Here is a 20115-nt window from a genome sequence, read left to right as displayed (position 1 = left end):
TGCTGCTTTCCTGGGGAGAAATGTGTCTCAAGAATGAATAACGCCATTTCACATTTAATTACGGAGTCATTTAGTAAATTGAATAGCTAATATATTCAATAAATGGTGCTAGGCACAGTGAGGCACACAGAGAAATGTGCAATGAGAGCCACTGTCATTCAGAAGTCAGCGGTACAATAGGCGATATATTTTATTCACTTATGAGATGACAAATAGAAAAATGAGGCCGTGTAGTAAGTGCCCAGTGAATTGAGCAGACATTCATTTTTGTAGGCGTGTGGGTTTCAAACTTAGATGTGCTTAAGAATCACCTGGGGTGCTGGTTAAAAATGGAGATTTTTTTTTTTTTTTTTTTTTTGGCAGTACGCGAGCCTCTCACTGCTGTGGCTTCTCCCGTTGCGGAGCGCAGGCTCCGGACGCGCAGGCTCAGCGGCCATGGCTCACGGGCCCAGCCACTCCGCAGCATGTGGGATCTTCCCAGACCGGGACACGAACCCGTGGCCCCTGCATCGGCAGGCGGACTCTCAACCACTGCGCCACCAGGGTAAGCCCCCAAAATGGAGAATTGTTAACCCAGAAATTCTGATTCAGTAGTTTGAGATGAGGCTCAGGAACCTAACTTTTTTTTTTTCTATACTTCAATGATGCAGTGCAAAAGGGCCTACGGTGGTCAGAGACCTCCGTGAAGGAAGCAACGGAAGTCACAGAATAGTGCTGTGCAGGCGAATGTCAGGCGTTCTCAGGAGGAGGATGTATGTCTTGGTTTCTTTATTATTCCTTGTTGGGGGCTCATCCCTTAGAACAGTGCCTCCTCCAGGTTAGATACTTACAATGGAGCGGAATGCAATGGAATGAGTGAGTTTGTGGAGAGTGTTTTTCAGGTTGGGATGGAGCGGAAATATAGCAGAAGCAGGGAGATGAGTGCATCGCATGAAACGATATGGTATCGCTCTAGAGAGCATAAAAAGAAAGGAAGAAATTGCTACCCAAAAGCTCTTCTACAAATGCTGTAGTTGCTGAGTGGATAATTTATACGCCATAGAAAAGATGGCAGAATATTTTCATTTCTTTAAAGAAAGTGTGAATGGTGAGAAAAAGAAACCCAGAATCCCCCGTTAGAATGTTACCCTACTTCACTCTGTGTTGGTGGACAGAAGAGTGAGACTGGAAGACAGGACACTTGGGTTCCAGCATCAGCTTTGCTTCTCAGCTGTGTCACCTCTGGGAAATCCCTTCCCTTCTTTGGAGCTATTTCCTCATTGGTAAAATGTAGGGATTGAACCAGGTAATCTTCTGTGTTCTTTGTCGCTATCACTGTGTGCACTTCGATAAATGTATTATTAATTTGATTTACTGTTTATACTGTTAAAATAACTATGGTGAAAACCAAAATGCATATTGTATTCAGTGTAGGAGTAATGGTGTGCTTTCTAATTATCTGCCCGAGCCACGTAACCATAGTTAAATTTATGACGAAACAGCACGTCCAATTGGGCTGATCCGGTTGTAGCAAATTAAAACTTACAGCTGCCCTTTGTATTAATTTAAAGGCAACCCTCTGCCACCAGCAACAGAAGTCTTATCAGCATATGAATGAGGTGCATTAACACACAGAAGTTGTATCACATACTGTCAAAGTCTCGTGCTACGCATCTAACCTTATAAACACTGAACTTGTATCTAAGGAGAAATTCATGTTTATTGTCTCTGGCAACGGCCCAGCTTCTCCTCTACCTGTAACTGAATTCAAAGGCATAACATAAAAGGTCAGGAATACGTTCCTTCTTTTTCATGAGGGCTGCAGGCACCTGTTGCTGGCATAGGTACATTGTATCCCAGTCAAGGCCAACTTAAATTTAAATATCTAGACTAACCGATTGATCATTTAAAGGTCATAGTTTCCTTACAGAAAGATTGTTCTCTCTTCAAAATAAAAAGAAAGTTAAAGGATTTTATTAGAGGCAAATTCCTAAGTGTATTTTAAGTATGATTTAATATCTAGAAACTTTATACCCAAATTTTCAGAGAGATGGTTATCACCTAAATAACCATAAAAGCTAACTTTTTGAGCCCCTACAAACTGGCAGGTCCAGTGCTAATAGTGTTACTAAAATTCTTCCTAATATTTCTAATGAACCTGAAGGATAGGTACCGTCTCCTATGTACAGCTGAAGCCCAAGGACTTTGTCACGTGTCCAAGGTCAAACATAAGTGAAGATTCAAATCTGCATCCAATTGACTCCAAGATACCTAATCATACCACTAAAAGCTGGTGCTTTAAAAAAAAAAAAAAATCCAGGGCTTCCCTGGTGGCGCAGTGGTTGAGAGTCTGCCTGCCGATGCAGGGGACACTGGTTCGTGCCCCGATCTGGGAAGATCCCACATGCCGTGGAGCGGCTGGGCCCATGAGCCATGGCCGCTGAGCCTGCGCGTCCGGAGCCTGTGCTCCGCAACGGGAGAGGCCACAACAGTGAGAGGCCCGCGTACCGCAAAACAACAGCAACAACAACAACAAATGTGAAGGTAAAAGTATATGGTAGATTCTTTAAACAAGAAAATTCAAACTTCGTTGTAGCACAATGTGATATAAAAGTGGCATCTAAATATCTTGTTTAAAAGGACCAAACCATATTTGGTCATTCCCTCAGCAAGTCAAACTAATCACAAGGTGATCTCAAATACTTTTGGAACAAGGGAGAATATTTGCATTTATGTAATAGTACGTAATTTTATATATTTTTATATAAAATATATTTTAAGTTTTTATTAGTTAGCCAGTTCTAAGAAACAAATTGCCCTAAAACTTAGCAACCTAAAAAAAACAAACATTTATACTCTTACAGTTTTTGTGGGTCAGAAATGAAGGAGCAGATTAACTGGGTGAGGGTCTCTTGTGAAGCTGTGACCAAGATGTCAGCTGGGACTACAGTCACATGACTTGACTTCAAGGTGATTTACTCCATGGCTGGAGGCAGGAGGCCTCAGTTGCTTGACCAAGTGTCTCTATGGAACTGCTCGAGTGCCCTCGCAACATTAGCTGGATTTCGAACAGCAAGCAATCTGAGAGAGAGAGCCAGCAGGAGCTGTAGGGTCTTTTATGACCTCTTCTCAGAAGTCACACATGTGATGGTGAGAAAGGAAGAACTGAGTGTGTTGAACAGACCAGAGGCTTCTCTCAACAGCTCATTTTCTGATGACAGTGATATTCCCAGGACTGGGGGTACTTGGCTAAATACCAGCCTGAGCAAGGGATAGGATGCAAAGTTCTCCCCTCCTTTCCTCAAAAACTTCTCCCTTATCATCAAATCTTAATGCTTGATGTGCCGCACTTGGATACACATCTCTTTTGACTAAGGAAAATTATCTTTAAAACGAATGAACAACTTAGCTTAGATACATATACTTAGGTACGTTTTCTTCAGTAGCTAGTTGACAGGAAAGGTATGGAGCAAGCATACTTGATGAGGAAAACTCAATAGAGGAGACAATGAAGGACTCTGGGGCAGGTTAGAACAGGTGTTAGGGGAATTTGACCACTTAGGATGAAAATCCAGCACCTGAAGAGGGTAGTAAAAACGAAGGTGGAACAGAGAGTGCTAAAGTGATTTCCAGGCTCTGAAAGTGCTTTGATGATAAAAAAGAGGTGAGAGGAGCCCCGAGGGGGGAGGTGAGAGGAGCTCTGAGAAGGCTAGAAGGCTATGTCCTGAGGTACGCTGTCACTCTGGTCCTGAGGGTCAGCTGAATCATCATCTTACCCTTTTTTATATCAATTAAACTGAAAGTGTTGTCAAGCGTGGACGGCAGATTCCTCATTATAATGGTGACAGGATACACCTTCTGCTGGGGCCATTTCTGTATGGTTAAAACCATGCATTATCTTACTACTGAACTATAATTGATAGAGTTTTTTCTTACGCTTATACATCACTGGATGTCTTCCCTTTTCCCTAGTTTCCTTACCTCTGCCTTTTGTTTTTTTCACTTTAAGATTCTATTTTTTGTAAACCGTGTCAGTCAGAGCCCTGTTTACTGACTTAACAGTCAATGAGTATGTTTGCTACAGTGATGATGGGAGAAAAAGACGAAGGGTGTAAGCCAAAGGAAATGTAGGTTACCTAAGGAGGCACATGTGTATGTAAGTTACGTACATTACCAAAAATCAGTGCTCTTTCAAGTAACCTTTTCCCCAAATCTCTAGGTCTGAATTTAGACTGTACTGTCCCACAAAATCTTAATTGTTTTTGAGAAATTTTGTACAACCCCTCACCCTCCCACCTCTGCCCAAATTTGGACCCAGGATAGGAGGAGACATGGTGGCAGGCTAAGCAGAGGGAAGCATCTTTGCTGGCTTATGGAGCACAGCAGCCAGACTCTGGGTTGTTTAGCCCGAAGCCTGTCTTTTATTAATTATGACCATCGGCTACTACTGAGTCTTAGGAAAAATGTATTAAATGCTAAAAACATTTAAGGGAGGGGTGCATTTCCATGCTTAGAATGAAAAACGAAGGGATTGAGGCCCTACTGGCACTGCCTTTCTTCTGAGACCACTGTAGATATACCAGCGTTTTCAAAGGAGGGTGATGGTCTCAGAGGCACAGATGCACGTGACAACAACCATGGGTTAACTCTCCTACCCGGTGTCTGCAAGTCTTCAGAGGAAGGGAATCTTAAAAGCAAAACGGTCAGTCTTTGCAGGGAAGGGCTCTGCATCCAGCAGCTATCTGTGCTCTGCGTGCACCCTTTGGGTCACTGTCCAAAAATGTCCCTGTGATGTAGATTTCCCAAAAAGTCTGGATGAACCAGACATCTCTGAAACGCAAGACCAATCCGTGACCAGCCAACGAGATAAAGGGATTGTGGCCAATACACGTAAATCTAAAGAGTTGTCAGGAAGCTCTCAATCAATTTTTAAGCCTGGAGGTTGCATCTTCTCTGCTGGTTAAAAAGTTCATTCATACATGCCCCTTTCATTTCATTATTCATGCAACGCAAATTAAATGGTTTAGCTGTTTCAATACGGATTAATTACATTAGGCACAAAGCACATTTCCAGTTGAGGCCATGGTTTCTACTTCATTTAATTCATTATCCCGTGTGCAATCCGGTGGCGTCCTGAAGATAGCAGCTAATTTCAATCACATACGTCTTTGTCAGCACTCTCTTCTTTTTCTTTCAGGTCTGTATGAGAAGATTGCTAGCTAGAATAAAAGGAAAAGTACGTACTTGGACCAAAGGAATTTTATTCTAAAGGGCTTTTTCTTTTTTTTTAATCTTATTGTGTTTGCTTTTTGTTTCGGTGTCCTCCGATTGAGGCGACATAGAAAGGCATCACCTGGCCTCCTGGAGAGAGATGCTACTTCTGCTGCTATGATGCGTGATATACCTGGCAGAGGAACTTGGGGGGCAGGGGTCTGGTTAGGGCTCCAAGCGTGTGTATGGAGGCCACTGCTTATGACTCCAGAATGAGAGGGAGAAGTTTCAGCTCCAGGCAGATCTGTTTACCTTGGCACACTCCTTGCAGGGTATTTGTCATTCAGCAAAAAAAAGTCGGATGCAGGCGTCTGTATGTGTGTTTTACACAGGGTTTTTTCAAATGATAGCTCTTTGAAGATTAACTACTAAAAATGCTGAAATGTCTTTCTCTGCAGCTGTGAGCACAGGTTTATAGCACAGAGGAAGAACCTGAAATCCAGAGTTGGAATACTTACATACACCCAAATTTATTATGAAAATGAAGTTAAAATGCCAGACACAGGAAACGTTCTTACCGAAAAGTATCGTGAAAGTTGTTCTCCGGATCGAAGTTGTACTGAAATAAATAAATTAATTAATTAAAAACCTGTTCTGTTCTGTTCTGTAATCAACAAAGTCTTGAGATCTTTGTCAAGGATGGAGGAATACAGGGTGTAACATCCAACATTCTGCAACCCGAGAAGACGGCCAGAGTAAGGAAGCCAAGATAAGGGAAACTTCATTTATACTCAGCTTTGTGAAGGGAAAAAAAAATTAAGGATTATTTACTTTTTTATCTCAAAAAAAAAAAGTTTCTGAGCCTTGTGGTTTAATCTAAAATGTCCTTCATGAACTTTCGTTTCTTCACCTCAATTCCAGTATATTAAGATAAGTAGATTCGGAAATGACAGTGCAAAATGGATAACATTTGGGGAATTACAATGAATTTTCTGGAATTTTTTTTTTTTTTTGCTGTGGGGGAGCTAACTTTTCTCACTGATTAACTGCTTTCCCACTTGCCCCTAAATTTTATACTATATATTTCAAAGAAAGGCTATAAGAAAACCCCCTCCCCATGCTGCTTTTTTGCAAATCCGGACTCTTGGAGGATTTAGATGTCTGATCTTCAGGGCTCCGGTTCCTTTTTGTAACTCCTGTCGAAACATCACAGGAGAAAGGGAAAGATAGTAAGAAACCATCTAAAGGCAATCAAACGACCATTAATCCCCTACTCTTTCCACACACAATAAACATTAGCTGCAGCTCAATTAAACACTACGGTTACACTACGGTTCACAGATGTTCACAGTAATGACAGCCCCACGATAGCGTCCTTCTCATTAAGGTGTTTTGGAACAGTGCACACGCCAATGCCACCCACCAGGGAACTGAGAAAACTGAGGAAAACACAGGGAACCAGTCAGGCCTGGTATAGGAAGCAGAAGACAGTTGTCTGTTCTCTCCAGAAAAGAGGCATCGGCAGGATTTATCATCATGGTGTTTTTTGGGGTTTTTTTTGTTTTTTGTTTTTTTGGCTAACCCCTCACCCCCTGGCCCCCCTTTGAGTCATTAACAGTGAAAATACACTGTGTTTCAGTGAAAATACACTGGAGAACTTGACAGAAGCAGAGACCAGAAATGTGTCCCTAGAGCCTGGAACCATCTGGAAGAAACACACGTTTTCCCTGTGCCTGGGTGCTGCCAGAACAGAAGGCAGCTCAGCTTACACATAGGATGTGCTCTTTGCCTGGCTCCTTCAGAGGCCCCAGACGCTTCCAGGTATGCTTCCTTTGGGGAAATTAGTGGCATAACAGGGATAAGGAAGGTACCAGAGACGAATTTTAAATAGTTCATTAGATAGGAAGTGTCAGCAGAAGTGGAATCCCTTTCCTTGAAAAGCCAGGGGCTAATCAGCTCGGTAAAGAGGGTGCTTCCATCACAAAGACCAGGTCCTCCACTCGCCCACCAACCAGACCTGAGCTGCGGATACCCAGTCTCGGGCCCCGGCTTCCCCAGTTCGGGTGCCCCAGTCGTGGGCACGGTCATGGCATCACCTACATAACACATAGCAAGGCTCTCTGCTCTCTGCATGTGGCCGTAGTTACAATCTCAGAATACATTGTTTTCATTGGCCAGACCTTTATGCTCCTAAATGTCTCTGTCTCTGAAGCCTTTTGCAAGGATTACACAAGCATCTTTACTTTTAGAGAAGTAACAAAGGCATTGCAAGTCCTTAGCTCTACAGATCCCAAGACTTCCTGGCTGGGCCAGATCCTCGTTGAGAACATGTATTTCTTGGAATAAAATATCATAGCTGCAAAGGGACATGTTCGGAGCAGGAACCTTGAATCCAATATTCTCCATCCACCTGAGACCTGGTCTGCACGGGTTCTTCTGCGATGGACAGGTGAGGCTCACCGGCAAGAGTGGTCGGCCTTGGAGGGCTCAAGCTGCCTAACATTTTATCAGACACTATTAAGTGCGAAACCTTCCAGATGCTGTACGGCCAAGTCTGAACTGGAAGGCCAGTATTGAGCAACATCTAGGAAAGAAAAAATACTAGCACTTAATTAGCTGGTTTTAATTAGGGGTTAACTTTGTCTTTGGTAAAGAAAATCAACCCAACTATTAAAAACAGAAGAAAAAATAGACTATAAGGCATTTTAATGGTAGGAAAATTCTAAATGTGGTTCATTCAACATTGCTTTGTTTGTTTGGCCGCACTCAGGGGATATTAGTTCCCCTAACAGGGATCAAACCCGGGCCACTGCAGTGAAAGCACTGGAGTCCTAACCACTGGACCACCAGGGAATTCCCCATTCAACAGTTTTGCTAAACCTTTATTGAGGTAGTGTTATCGTTTTAATAATTATCCCAACTGCCTTGCAAATACAGGGAACTGGAACAGCTAATAAGCATCACATATACATATATAATACATATATAATTATATATACATGGAATTTGAACAGTTATAGACATCGCATATACAATATGTGTGACACCTAGAACTGTTCAAATATATATATAGTACTTATATATATAACATATATATGATATATACATAGATATATATATATCATATATATAATGCGTAGCATTTTCCACAAAGATTGGTATTAGGTAAAGCTTGTCTTTAACTCACCTCTAACCTCCATACCCCAGTTATCTGCACCCCCATCCCCAGGACAAACACACAAAATCACACACACGTAAGGTTAGAATTAGGGTTAGGATTTGCCTCTTTTTGTCTTCTAGTCTTTTCTCCCTTTCTCTTCTTCACATCAAACAAGCCTGCATTGGCCTTGCACTGGAGTTCCTGCCTTTCCATGATTATGATGACAACCGCTGTGTGTTCTGCATACTCTGTTCTTTACCTGGTAGCTAGCTGTGGGTGGTGAGGACAGCGTGCTGTCTGGATGGGTAGAAGGAAACCACGAGAGGACAACTTGCAGGTCCAGAGTGTGGGTGGCCTGAGGAGAGGGCTGCTTCAGGGCTGTATCCACGTGGCCTTGGGACTCGGGGAGTCTTTCAGAGGGTCTGAGAGGTCCAAAACATTCATGGGTTAAAACAAACCTTTAAATGGCAAGACAGACCCCTGAATGTAATGTAACAGCGCAGGAAATAAGTGCAAGTAATTATTTCAGATGTACACACCCAGGGGCCATTTACTTTTGAGAAACTACCACGTGGAAGGTTTCGGGTGTAGGATCAAAGAAGAATCTTCACAGTTATCTGAAGAGATTCCTAATATACTCCTCCCTTTTCTTGCTCTACGTCTGGGTGAGGCTGGATTTCCTACATATTCTTCAACCAAATAGTCACAGCAGATTGAATGCAGAGCAGATTGGAGCATCCAGCTCTCTTAGCCCAGATATTAAAGACACCGGCAAAATGGAAAACAATGCCATTTTCTACTATTTTTTTTGATAGAGTGACTTTTGTAAAAGATACGTTATTTATGTAATGCTGTCTAGGTAATAAATCCATGTAGTTCAACGAACCAGTAAAATATATTTTTAAATTTTAATTTCTAATATAGTAAATAATGATCCAGCTCATATGAAAAACCGTTTGGGGGATTCTTTTTTTTTTAATACAAGTTTATTTATTTATTTTTGGCTGTGTTGGGTCTTCATTGCTGCGCGTGGGTTTTCTCTAGCTGCAGTGAGCGGGGGCTACTCTTTGTTGTGGTGCGCGGGCTTCTCATTACAATGGATTCTCTTGTTGTGGAGCGCGGGCTCTAGGCCCGTGGGCTTCAGTAGTTGTGGCTTACGGGCTCTAGAGCGCAGGCTCAGTAGTTGTGGCGCATGGGCTTAGTTGCTCGGTGGCATGTGGGATCTTCCCGGACCAGGGCTCGAACTCGTGTCCCCTGCATTGGCAGGTGGATTCTTAACTGCTGCACCACCAGGGAAGTCCAGGGAGTCTTAATACTTTTAAAGAGTGCCAAGGGCTCCCCAAACCAGAATTTAAGACCCACAGTTGGAGGCTATCTCTTCCATTACATCTGGGCACCCAAAGCCTTGGGCCTGAGACAGTTGCTCTTATTTACTCTCTCAAGGGCCATTGTTTTCCCAAGGGCTTGCCTATTATGACTTTCGAGCTCTGCCCTGTTGGCAGGGCCTGCTGCAGTTAACTGTGTATTGGAGATCTTCAATCTAGGCTCTACAGCTTCCTAAAATGGCATGAAAAGAACCTGTACAACTGTGTGGTTGCGTGCCCTCGCAGGAGAGTTTAGCTAGCTTTCCTCGGCGTCCAAGGGCCTCGTGACCCTTCAAGGTCAGCAGCCTGTCTCTGCCTCACGGGCCCCAGGTGCCCTCAGGGGTTTTGCTGTGAACTGTTGGTCCTCTAGTTTCTGTCACAATTCACCAGACGTGTGGTTACGTTGGTGTGAAGGAGACAAGAAGGAGAATATGAAAGTTTACAAGTACTAGGAATGTGAATTTCCACAAGAATAAAGATTGCAACGGCATATGCAAAAACAACAACAAAAATAGCTTTGACAAGTCTGGAGAATGATGCCTCCCTCATCCTCAAAACTGATTTGAAAACCTTTTTATGTTGTTTTACTACTAGAAAGTGATGAGATGAATGCTGGGCATAACATTTTGATTCTCCTTCTGAGCCTTCTGGAAGCTTAGAATATTTAATGCTCTCAGGCAGTAACTCTGTTCGCCTACATATGGCTGTTTTTCTCTTCCTCATCTAAGTTTCCATTATTTTATGGTCATTGCAGTTCCTACATGTTCATTGTAAGCCATGTTGGATTTCTTTTTTTTTTTTTGCGGTACGCGGGCCTCTCACTGCTGTGGCCTCTCCCGTTGTGGAGCACAGGCTCCGGGCGCGCAGGCTCAGCAGCCATGGCTCGCGGGCCCAGCCGCTTTGCAGCATGTGGGATCCTCCTGGACCGGGGCACGAACCCATGTCCCCTGCATCGGCAGGCAGACTCTCAACCACTGTGCCACCAGGGAAGCCCTTGGTTTTCTTTTTTAAAAATGAACTTTTCAGACAAAGCTGATGAATGAATCCTTCTTAGTGTATTGATTCCCATGAAGATGGCAAGTGCCTTGCCCCTGAGAGCCTGTGACTGCTTTGCATTGTCACAGCCTGCTGGCTCACAGGTACATCCTCCGAAGAGTGTCCAGCTAGAAGAGAGATTGGGAGGAAGATGGACGGGAGGATCTAGCATGAACCTGTTTGTTTAACTGTCTTCGCATATGAACCACGTCCTCTTAGGAACACTGGAATGATGATAATTCCCAAGGTCCTTGGAACTCTTGGAAATGCCTTAAAAATGCACATGTACCTCTCATCTGGCATGAAGACCACTTACCCAGGGCAGCACCAGGTCTGGACAGAGTCCAGCCAATTCAGTTGGGTTTGGGAATCCTGAAACTCACTTTGGAGCTCCAGCTGTGGACCTGGTATGTGTCCCCTGGTGAGGACCATTTATTTTCAGGCAAGAACTTGGGAAAGGGCCTCGGAGAGGATCCTGGTCCCACAGTGGTGGCTCATCCCTGGCCGAGCTAAAAGCATCGGAAGTTCTACTTGCTTTTCTCCACACAGTTCTTTCTGTTTTGGAAAAGAAAACGATACAGTTATAAATATTTACATTTGAAACCAAAACATTTTGACAACAATTGCAGCTGCTAAATGATTTATGAAACTTGTGAAATTGAGTAGAGAAAGACAGAAGACAAACACGTTGTTGCTAAGAAGGAAGATCTCCCTGACTCTGATTTAGGAGACAGTGGAGGTTTCCTAGAGCATAATTATAAGTAATACTCCTTAAGGGAGTTTGGTTTAAAAATACGATACACTTAATTACCATTTGGTCATTAGCAATGCTGTCATTAACCTTCAGCTGACAAATTACCTACTTAGGAGAGATATATTTCAATGTAAGCTGTTAGAGTGGATGGCATACTCTATGCATTTGGGTCAAAAGCCAGGTCCACGGATAAAAACGCAACTCTGGAACTTACAGAAGGGAATACCTCAGTCTGGCTTAAGTTTTCCAAACTACATGGGTAATTCTCAAATAATTAGATGTGCTAATCAACAATAAAGCACCTCTTTTTGTACATTTTAATATTTTTGGTCAAAGCGGACAGATAACTGGGTAGCCTCTGTTCCACACTGAGGCTCCATCCCATGGAGTTAAATGCCTGGCCTTGTAAACTGAGAATTGCAAATCTAAACCCACCTGGAGATTCTGCTTCTCACTGGAGAGCAAGCCTGTCAGAAGAGAAATGGCGTACATTCTGCAGAGTCAGAAGACTTGAGTTTGAATCCCTTCTTTGACTCTGATGGACTGAGTGGCCTGGGTCAAGTGAATGAATTTTTCTGACTCTGTTTCCTCACATACAAAATAGAAAAAAAGAATATTTGCCCTATTGTAATACTGTAAGGATTTAATGAGATAATTCAAGTAAAGAACCCGGCAGCCTAATAGAAGCTGGAAAAAGGGTAACTCTAATTGCTGTAGGGGTTCTGAAATAGAGCTTTCAAATGATTGACCTCAACTCACATTTATTTAGAATCCATCAGGGACAGGGAGTTACATAAGCGAAGTGGGGACTCTAGTTAGCGAGACAGATATCTGTCCACACACCCCTTCCTGTTAAAGAGTGAGCATCCATCTCTGGGGCCACAGACACATGCGTAGGTCTACGAATCCAGGTGGAAGGAAATCTAGCCATGGAGTGGGGATGGGTAGATAAGAAACTGCCCCCAAAAGAGGAAGGAAGGGCAAAGTTGGGGATGGAAGAAACCCACATGCCTCGGTCAGCAGCAGGTACCCATGTAAGCCATAGGACCTGGTGTGCCCTGCATCCCCACAGGTATGGAACTGCCGTGTGTGTGTGTGTGATGTGTATGTGTGTGAATTAGGGTAGAGCAAGGGTGAGAGAGGAAAAGGCAGCAAGTGTAGTGTAAATAGCGCTCCGATATGACAGCAATCGAAAGACGATAGTGAAGGTAAAAAAAAAAAAAAGTTACAGAGAATGAGGAGATAAGGGGCCTGGCTTGCCTTCTGTGAGCTCAGAGCACCTCGTCCCCACCCCATCCTATGCGAGGACCCAAGAAGTCGAAAGCGAGCCCTTGCCGTTGGAGAGAGTATGTGCTCAGAATTACTGACCACCCTCTTCTTCCTCAGGTTGGTGGCCCAGAAGATGCTGTGGATGAACAGATGCTCGTCCCAACACAAAATGATCTGTGAAAATGGTCACATGGGCTGTCGACTGATTCAAGATGAAGGACAAATCACTTTGGGCTGCTGAGGTCCAAGAGAAGCTTCATTTCAAACTGAGTCCTAAAGATGGATGGCGTTGAGATTTAAAAAAAAAAAAAAATTAGCATGAGCAAAACATGAGGGCTGAAACCTGCTTGCCATATTCAGAAGTCAGCAGCAGTCCTATTAGAGTCAGGCAAATAGACTGGAAAGGTAGGTGTCCAGACGTGGATAGGCACTTGATCCAAAGCCAAAGAAATATGCAAATATTGATTTTAACTGACCATCAAACTCTGTTATATAGTACGAGGAAAAGTGCTAAATATATCATTTTTTCCCTCAAGGTTATTCATGGTTGACAATGATATTTTCAAAATGACAGATACTGATTGTAAAAAAAAAAAAAAAAAAGCAAGAAAAGAATAGTTGTTAAAATCTATTTCTGTAAAGACCACTATTGCTGGTTCCTCCCCAAATGCCTGGCCATGAGCAAAGAAAGATACTGTTCACATTTAGTAGCTGCTATAGTCACCTTGGCATAATAGAGGAAACACAGCCTTTAATGGCAGTTTAATTAGATTTACCATGGGGAAGAGGTCACACAGAAGATGTAATGCTTTTATATTTAAAAACCTGGATAATGACATGAATAAATAAAAAATGCACACAAAAGAAAACATGGTGAAGACCATGGTAGCTCTTTCTCTTTCTTTTCCCCTCACAGTTTAAATTCATAGGGTGTGGTTTTCCTGTAATGCAAGTGTCTAAGTGGCTTTAATGCATATGGGAGTTGGCTGCATATGGAGAGGAGGGTTATATGCCATGTTTTATATTTTATGAGCAGCAGGATATCTCCAAGAAAGATTTTTAATTGATTCTACTTTTTGTGGAAGAAGAAGAGATGGCAGTTTTTATCACTATTATGGAAAAGTGTAGAGGTTCCCCTACAAACTCAAGAGGCAGTAGATAGTCAATAAGACCAGGAGAACAAATACTATAGACAGCATTTTCCCCTAGGACTACAGAGGTGGAGAACTCAAGAGACCTACGCAATTTTTTAAATCTGTTGCCATAGAAAGAGGATAAAACCTTCTGTGAGAGAGGCAAGGATGAAAGAGAGCATGTGGAAAGAATAAGTTCTGACTTATTTCTGTACTTCCAATTTTAAAATAAGGCGAGAGAGGGCAGACAGCAGAAGCAAGAAGAACTACTATCCTGCAGCCTGTGGAACAAAAACCACATTCACAGAAAGATAGACAAGATGAAAAGGCAGAGGGCTATGTACCAGATGAAGGAACAAGATAAAACCCCAAGAAAACAACTAAATGAAATAGGCAACCTTGCAGAAAAAGAATTCAGAATAATGATAGTGAAGATGATATGGGACCTTGGAAAAAGAATGGAGGCAAAGATAGAGAAGATGCAAGAAATGTTTAACAAAGATCTAGAAGAATTAAAGAACAAACAGAGATGAACAATATAATAACTGAAATGAAAAATACACTAGAAGGAATCAATAGCAGAGTAACTGAGGCAGAAGAACAGATAAGCGACTGGGAAGACAGAACGGTCAAACTCACTGCTGTGGAACAGAATAAAGAAAAAAGAATGAAAAGAAATGATGACAGCTTAAGAGACCTCTGGGACAACATTAAATGCAACAATATTTGCATTATAGGGCTCCCAGAAGGAGAAGAGAGAGAGAAAAAGGACCCAAGAAAATATTTGAAGATTATAGTTGAAAACTTCCCTAACATGGGAAAGGAAATAGCCACCCAAGTTCAGGAAGCACAGTGAGTCCGATACAGGATAAACCCAAAGAAAAACACGTTGAGAAACATAGTAATCAAACTGGCAAAAATTAAAGAAAAAGAAAAATTATTGAAAGCAGCAAGGGAAAAATAACATACAAGGGAACTCCAATAAGGTTAACAGCTGATTACTCAGCAGAAACTCAACAAGCCAGAAGGGAGTGGCATTATATACTTAAAGTGATGAAAGGGAAGAAACTACAACCAAGATTACTCTACCCAGCAAGGATCTCATTCAGATTCGATGGAGAAATCAAAACCTTTACAGACAAGCAAAAGCTAAGAGAATTCAGCACCACCAAACCAGCTCTACCACAAATGCTAAAGGAACTTCTCTAAGTGGGAAACATAAGAGAAGAAAAGGACCTACAAAAACAAACCCAAAACAATTAAGAAAATGGTCATAGGAACATACATATCGACAATTACCTTAAACGTGAATGGTTTAAATGCTCCAACCAAAATACACAGGCTTGCTGAATGGATATAAAACCAAGACCCATATATATGCTGTCTACAAGAGACCCACTTCAGACCTAGGGACACATACAGACTGAAAGTGAGGGGATGGAAAAAGATATTCCATGCAAATGAAAATCAAAAGAAAGCTGGAGTAGCAATACTCATATCAGATAAAATAGACTTTAAAATAAAGACTGCTACAAGAGACAAAGAAGGACACTACATAATGAACAAGGGATCAATCCAGGAAGAAGATATAACAATTATAAATATATATGCACCCAACATAGGAGCACCTCAATACATAAGAAATGGCTAACAGCTCTAAAAGAGGAAATCGACAGTAACACAATAATAGTGGGGGACTTTAACACCTCACTTACACCAATGGACAGATCATCCAAACAGAAAATTAATAAGGAAACACAAGCTTAAAATGACACAATAGACCAGGTAGATTTAATTGATATTTATAGGACATTCCATCCAAAAACAGCAGATTACACTTTCTTCTCAGGTGTGCACGGAACATTCTCCAGGATAGATCACATCTTGGGTCACAAATCAAGCCTCAGTAAATTTAAGAAAATTGAAATCATGTCAAGCATCTTTTCTGACCACAACACTATGAGATTAGAAATCAATTACAGTGAAAAAAACGTAAAAAACACAAACACATGGAGGCTAAACAATACGATACTAAATAACCAAAAGATCACTGAAGAAATCAAAGAGGAAATAAAAAAATACCTAGAGACAAATGACAATGAAAACACGATGATCCAAAACCTATGGGATGCAGCAAAAGCAGTTCTGAGGGAAGTTTATAGCTGTACAAGCCTACCTCAAGATACAAGAAAAATCTCAAATAAACAATCTAACCTTACACCTAAAGGAACTAGAGGAAGAAGAACAAACAAAACCAAAGTTAGCAGAAGGAAAGAAATCATAAAGATCAGAGCAGAAATAAATGACATAGAGACAAAGAAAACAATAACAAAGATCAATAAAGCTAAAAGCTGGTTCTTTGAGAAGGTAAACAAAATTGATAAACCATTAGCCAGACTCATCAAGAAAAAGAGGGAGAGGACTTAAATCAATACAATTAGAAATGAAAAAGGAGAAGTTACAACAGACACTGTAGAAATACAAAGCATCCTAAGAGACTAATACAAGCAACTCTATGCCAGTAAAATGGACAACCTGGAAGAAATGGCCAAATTCTTAGAAAGGTATAACCTTCCAAGACTGAACCAGGAAGAAATAGAAAATATGAACAGATCAATCACAAGTAATGAAATTGAAACTGTGATTAAAAATATCTTCCAACAAACAAAAGTTCAGGACCAGATGGTTTCACAGGTGGATTCTACCAAACATTTACAGAAGAGCTAACACCCATCCTTCTCAAACTCTTCCAAAAAACTGCAGAGGAAGGAGAACTCCCAAACTCATTCTATGAGGCCACCATCACCCTGATACCAAAACCAGACAAAGATACTACAAAAAAAGAAAATTACAGACCAACATCACTGATGAATATAGATGCAAAAATCCTGAACAAAATACTAGCAAACAGAATCCAACAACACATTAAAAGGATCATACACCATGATCAAGTGGGATTTATCCCAAAGATGCAAGGATTCTTCCATAAATGCAAATCAATCAATGTGATACACCATATTAACAAATCGAAGAATAAAAACCATATGATCATCTCAATAGATGCAGAAAAAGCTTTTGACAAAATTCAACACCGATATATGATAAAAGCTCTCCAGAATGTGGGCATAGAGGGAACCTACATCAACATAATAAAGGCCATATGCAACAAACCCACAGCAAACATCATTCTCAATGGTGAAAAACTGAAAGCATTTCCTTTAAGATCAGGAACAAGACATGGATGTCCACTCTCACCACTATCATTCAACATAGTTTTGGAAGTCCTAGCCACGGCAATCAGAGAAGAAAAAGAAATAAAAGGAATACAAATTGGAAAAGAAGTAAAACTGTCACTATTTGCAGATGACACGATACTATACATAGAGAATCCTAAAGATGCCACCAGAAAACTACTAGAGCTAATCAATGAATCTGGTAAAGTTGCAGGATACAAAAGTTATGCACAGAAATCTCTTGCATTCCTATATACTCATGATGAAAAATCTGAAAGAGAAATTAAGGAAACACTCCCGATTTATCATTGCAACAAAAAGAATAAAATACCTAGGAATAAACCTACCTAGGGGGACAAAAGACCTGTATGCACAAAACTATAAGGCACTGATGAAAGAAATTAAAGATGATACCAACAGATGGAGAGATATACCATGCTCTTGGATTGGAAGAATCAATATTGTGAAAATGACTATACTACCCAAAGCAATCTACAGATTCAGTGCAATCCCTATCAAATTACCAATGGCATTTTTTACAGAACTAGAACAAAAAATCTTAACATTTTTATGGAGACACAAAAGACCCCGAATAGCCAAAGCAGTCTTGAGGGAAAAAATCGGAGCTGGAGGAATCAGAGTCCCTGACTTCAGACTATACTACAAAGCTACAGTAATCAAGAAAATATGGTACTGGCACAAAAAAGGAAACATACATCAATGGAACCCCATAGAAAACTGAGAGGTAAACCCATGCACCTATGGTCAACTAATCTATGACAAAGGAGGCAAGGATATACAATGGAGAAAAGACAGTCTCTTCAATAAGTGGTGCTTGGAAAACTGGACAGCTACATGTAAAAGAATAAAATTAGAACACTCCCTAACACCATACACAAAAATAAACTCAAAATGGATTAGAGACCTAAATGTAAGACCAGACACTATAAAGCTTTTAGAGGAAAGCATAGGAAGAACACTCTCTGACATAAATCACAGCAAGGTATTTTTGATCCATCTCCTAGAGTAATGGAAATAAAAACAAAAATAAACAAATGGGACCTAATGAAACTTAAAAGGTTTTGCACAGCAAAGGAAACCATAAACAAGACGAAAAGAATCCTCAGAATGGGGGATAATATTTGCAAATGAATCATCAGATAAAGGATTAAACTACAAAATATATAAACAGCTCATGCAGCTCAATATTAAAAAAGCAAACAACCCAATCCAAAAATGGGCAGAAGACCTAAATAGACATTTTTCCAAAGAAGACATACAGATGGCCAAGAAGCACATGAAAAGCTGCCCAACATCACTAATTATTAGAGAAATGCAAATCAAAACTACAATGAGGTATCACCTCACACCACTTAGAATGGGCATCATCAGAAAATCTACAAACAACAAATGCTGGAGAGGGTGTGGAGAAAAGGGAACACTCTTCCACTCTTGGTGGGAATGTAAATTGATACAGCCACTGTGGAGAACAGTATGGAGGTTCCTTAAAGAACTAAAAATACAATTACCATATGACCCAGCAATCCCACTACTGGGCATATACCCAGAGAAAAACATATTTCAAAAAGACACATGCACCCCAATGTTCATTGCAGCACTATTTACAATAGCCTGGTCATGGAAGGAACCTAACTGCCCATTGACAGATGAATGGATAAAGAAGATGTGGTACATCTATACAATGGAATAGTACTCTGCCATAAAAAGGAACGAAATTGGGTCATTTGTAGAGACGTGGATGCATCTAGAGACTGTCATACAGAGTGAAGTTAGAAAGAGCAAAACAAATATCGTATATTAACGCATATATGTGGAACCTAGAAAAATGGTACGGATGAACTGGTTTGCAGGGCAGAAATAGAGACACAGATATAGAGAACAAACATATGGACACCAAGGGGGGGAAAGCGGCGGGTGGGTGGGATGGTGGGGGATGAATTGGGCGACTGGGATTGACATGTATACACTGATGTGTATAAAATGGATGACTAATAAGAAAAAATCAATCAATAAATAAACATTTAGAACCCCACAAAAAACAAACAAAAAAAAAAACAAAATAAATTAGTCACAGGCATAAAATGTACAGTGTGAAAAATATAGTCAGTAATAATCTAATATTTTTGTGTGGTGACAGATGGTAACTAGAGTATAGTGGTGATCATTTTGTAATGTATAGAAGTACTAAATCAGTATATTGTGCACGAGGAATTACTATAGTGTTATAGGTCAATCAGACTTCAAAGACAAACAAACAAACAAAAATTAAAAAAAATAAAGTAAGGCTAGACACTCAACAGTGGTGTCTACACCTGTAGTAGAAACCAAGCACCAAATCCAGCAGATGGCAAAAGCTCTGACTGGAAGATCCTGGAAAACTGTGGATGCCTTCTGAACACTTTGGAAAAAGACTCAAGGATTCTGAATTGATGGTTTAAGTATCCCACTGGGAATCTTCCAAAAAAGTTAGGTTATGTGTGGGAACTGTCCACACATAAGGTAGAGGTTTCTTAAATCTCTTGAAAGAGCTTTAAAAGTACAGAGAGTTCTCAACACGTCAACTACTGAGAAAATCAAATTTAGTAGCAATTCAATAAATCCATTGAGCCTATTGTCAGGCTCTAAGCTAGATGCTAAGTCTGGGCTCCTCCGTGGACCCACTGCAGGAAGATGGGGGGGTGGAAGAAGCCGGTGATAACACAGATTGCTGCCCCTTCCCCAAGTCTCCTGAAGAAGAATCTTCTGATAATGGGCCAAGGAGTTGATCATTTCACCCACGCCCGTGCCGCAGGTGAGTCTCATAAACATGAAGTTAAACACTCCAGGAGAACTGTGGAAATTTAATTAAAAATAGGAAAGAGGGCGTCCCTGGTGGCGCAGTGGTTGAGAGTCCGCCTGCCGATGCAGGGGACGCGGTTTCGTGCCCCGGTCCGGGAAGATCCCATGTGCCGCGGAG

Source organism: Phocoena sinus, chromosome 21 (genome assembly GCF_008692025.1).
Source record: "Phocoena sinus isolate mPhoSin1 chromosome 21, mPhoSin1.pri, whole genome shotgun sequence".
Classification (NCBI taxonomy): Eukaryota; Metazoa; Chordata; class Mammalia; order Artiodactyla; family Phocoenidae; genus Phocoena; species Phocoena sinus.
Note: the sequence above shows the minus strand (reverse complement) of the source record.